This window comes from Gopherus flavomarginatus, chromosome 1 (genome assembly GCF_025201925.1).
Source record: "Gopherus flavomarginatus isolate rGopFla2 chromosome 1, rGopFla2.mat.asm, whole genome shotgun sequence".
Taxonomy (NCBI): Eukaryota; Metazoa; Chordata; order Testudines; family Testudinidae; genus Gopherus; species Gopherus flavomarginatus.
Genome location: NC_066617.1, coordinates 277,359,178 through 277,362,896, shown reverse-complemented (window position 1 = coordinate 277,362,896; position 3,719 = coordinate 277,359,178). Strand labels below are relative to the sequence as shown.

Below are 3,719 nucleotides of genomic sequence, written 5' to 3'. Positions count from 1 at the left end.
CGGCGGCGCCATGTTGCCGGGAAGGGAGGGGAGGGAGGGAGGCAGGCGGGGGACATGGCGGCTGCGTGCTGGGGCCGATTGTTCCTTGCTAGGCCCCGAGCCGCGTGTGGGGCAGTGGCGGCCCCACGAGCCGCGGTCTCCTTCGCCCTCTTCCCCCCCACGGCCCCCGAGAGCGGGCACCCGCCCGGTGTGGGCAGGCCGGGCCCGGAGCAGGCGGGGGCGTCCCGCCGTAGCCGGGCTGTGACCTCCCCAGTGCCGCCGGCAGCGCCCCCTGGTGCGCGCGGGGGGTACGGCAGCCCTGTGTTCACCGAGCACGTGCTGCGGGGTGCGGGCCCTGCCCGGGGGGCTGCAGCACATGGCGCCGGGGCTCCGCGCCAGCCGGGCGCACCTGCCCTAGCACCAGGGATCTGCAGAGACACCTCAGTGCTGCGCGCGCTTCCCTGTCGCCATTGCCCCGCGTGGACAGGCCAAAACGGTGGTGGTCAGCCTGCTACAGGCTTACCCGATGTCTTTGGCGGTGGAGCGGGAGAGAGCCCCCTTCAGCATTTAAACACGTTGGGAACAGGCGGGGCAGCCATATACTGGGATCGATGGGCACGGGATAAAACCGCAGATGTATTTTAAGAAGAGAATGTTTACTATCTCTTTATCTTGAAGGTAGGAATGGGTAGGAAAACATTAATCACCTAAGTTTTGTGGCTTTGTTTACAGTTTCTACCAAAAGCAAATGCATTTTGATGATCATATCTTTGCAGTATCAGTGCATGCAGCAAAACATCAAAAGGCTTTGGATGTTGCAGCAGGACTTGCATGGAGCTATCAACATTTGTAGTTAAAAGGGTAAGTTTGGTCAAATTGAATGCTTCCTGTAGTTTGTAATATCTTTGAAATGTTTGTGACTAGCCTCAGTTATTTAAGAGCATAATAAATTACATCATGAGCCAGAGGATGGGTTTACAAGATATCTACAGTTCAGATAGTAGTGTTTGGAGTCCATTGTCTGATAAAAGGAAGAAAATTAGCTTAATTTCAAGGCTTTGGATGTTTTGTGTTACTGTACTGCCTCCTGATTACTAAAAGCTATTTATTATGTTTTACACCTGCTACTCTACTGCTTGTTATCTGTCTAATGACAGAGTAAATCAGCCAACCTGAGGCTACTCCAATAATCCCTCTTTACATCTTTAACGGATGCCACCTCAGTATTCAGTTCAACAAATAACAGAACTATTAAATTTTAGATATCAAGCACAACTTTCATTACGACTTGAAGATCAAAATGGCCTATGGACATTAACTTGATAGGTAATGAGTCTTCATGCTGATATGAAGACTGTATTGTGAATTAATTATGCTATAGCATACTTTCTGACTTTAAATAGTTCAATGAAAGTGGTACTGTGCTGGAATTGCCTTTTAAAATCTGACCTGACTACTTAAGGAACTATTGCCAGTTGAGACATGGCTGTTTGAGCAGCTTCTAGTACTGTACAGTTAAGAGATTATAATGGATATCTACTTTTTATTTGTATTAGTAGCTCTGGCTGTATAATAGATAATTCTCAGGTGTAATGCTGATTACTGTCGGCTAATCTCAATCAAGATTTAAAACCACTAGGAAATCAATTCCTTTGAATTACACTGTACTATTTGATGTTCAATTTCTTGTGCTTTGCATATTTGCTGTATTTACTGTTTGAGTACAGTTATAGCAGAGACATCCACTGAATTATTAAATTTGTTGTGTTTGATTGCAGGCAAATGTTTTTAATTTTATCCTGTTACTTTGAATTTTTAAATGTTAAATTAATTTCATAGTGTTTTGAAGTTCTTTGTATAAACTTGATGGAATTCATCAAACTGGTGGGAGAATGGGGAAGAGCAAAAATGTACTGGTATTGCTTTTACCCTGTCATCCCTTCTCTTCCACCCCCCCCCCCCCTCTTTGTTTTTGAACCCACTTGTTAAGTCTGTAGTTTGGATTGTTGTACTATGCTGAGCACTCTAATTCATTTGCTTTTAGGCTGGTTGGTGCTGTCTTGTTACATATGAGACTTATTTAAGGTCTGATTAAAGCATTCATTTTGTTCTCTCTTTCAGCAGGTGCAAATAAGACAACTTACCTTGGGGAGCTACTGAAGATCTGATCATGTCAGAGTAATGTCAAAGTGCTTACAGTGCAGGTAGTGATATAAGAACCTACTGCAGTGAAGGCACTTGTAGCATTATATTGACAAGTGCCACTGGATATCTTGCAGAACTACAGAAATTTTCAAGGTGCAATGTGGTATTAAGTGCTTTTTGTTCTAAGGTGCATCTAGTGCAGATAGTGAAGTAGATTAGCATCTACTGCCCTAAGTGCTCCTTCTGGCATAAGAAGTTATATCTTCATCCAGTCACTCAGGCTGATTGAGAATATAGATGTTCCAATAGCTGCTCAGCAGTCCTCTGTTAGTTTTGCATAGTTGCACTACAAGAAGAATGTAGTTGTGCAAATCTATGCAAAACTGATGGTGGCCTGTTATTGTCTACATCAAGAAAGTGAATGTTTTTTACTGCTTGTTTATGTATTTTGTTGGTCTTGCTTTCATAGCGGTTCCTTCAGTTTAGTAAATATGACAGCTCCTGTGGTACTAAAGTGCTTATAGTGCAGGTAGTGTTCAGTAATCTACTGCATTATGAGCACTTAAAGTACTGCTAGCTGTAGAACTACAACTTCAGCATGCCTTCCTATCAGACTAACTTGTTTTGTTTAATTGAACACTGTTCTCTGGTTAGTTTTGCAGGTTTGCATCCAGCTGTGTGATACTCTGCTGTGCAAATCCATGCAAAACTGACTGTGGCAGTGACAAGTCAGTGAATAAGTGAGGAAAGTTGTACCCCTTTCTACACAGGTTGGGATCAGTTGCAATGCTGTGTGTGCCTGTAGTATTGCACTTGTCCCGGCCTGTTGAGGTTGGTGGGGACACAGGCTGCAACATCTTCAGTAATTTGATTATTTTAGGAAGTGACACTGCATTTTTCCAGAAAATCTGAATACCTAATAACTTGTTTTCTGAACTGTTCCATGTAAACTAATGTATGGCTGGACATCAAATGCCACAGACATTTCTGTATTTGTAAATTGTCTTATTGTATGCTTACTAAATTAATGTTCAATAACAGAGTCTCGGGTTTTTTTTGTGGATTCCTACTGTTGTATTGAGTGCCTGCTTACAAAACAGTTAATCCTCAGTAGCCATTCTGAAGGGAAAAATGGGTCAAAAAGCTTTTAGTTTTCAAAGACTCTTCATGCAAGCTTTACTTAGGCTAGCCTAAGTCTGTAGGTGACGCTAAAATTGCATAAAGGAGTCTGCATTTTGTCTTAGGTTTTTAGTTCACTTGTAAAATTGTCATATTTTTAAGTGCTTAAACCTCTGTTCTAAATTGGCAATAGAACAAATATGTAATTCTAACTTAAAATTCCATCCAAAAATCTGTCACAGGTTCCAGAATACCAAGCTTACATCTGAAAGGCTAAATCTGTCCTTCATTGATACTCTGGAATAGTCTTTTTGTATGATCATACAACAAATGTAATGTATTACACACCTTTCTACTTGCTAAACCCAGGATTGTTCAATCCTTGAGGGGGCCATTTAGGGATCTGGGGCAAAAATCTGTCTAGGGATTGGTCCTGCTTTGAGCAGGGGGTTGGACTAGATGACCTCCAGAGGTCC

General features: G+C 42.7%; 1 long non-coding RNA gene across 1 annotated transcript; it reads left to right on the top strand.

Annotated features, from left to right (window-relative positions):
- The first annotated feature begins 850 nt into the window (after nt 1-850).
- On the top strand, nt 851-3,162 carry LOC127050809 (uncharacterized). Its single transcript, XR_007774287.1, has 2 exons — nt 851-1,305; nt 2,101-3,162. It is a non-coding gene; the product is annotated as an uncharacterized LOC127050809 (long non-coding RNA).
- Nucleotides 3,163-3,719: the final 557 nt, after the last annotated feature.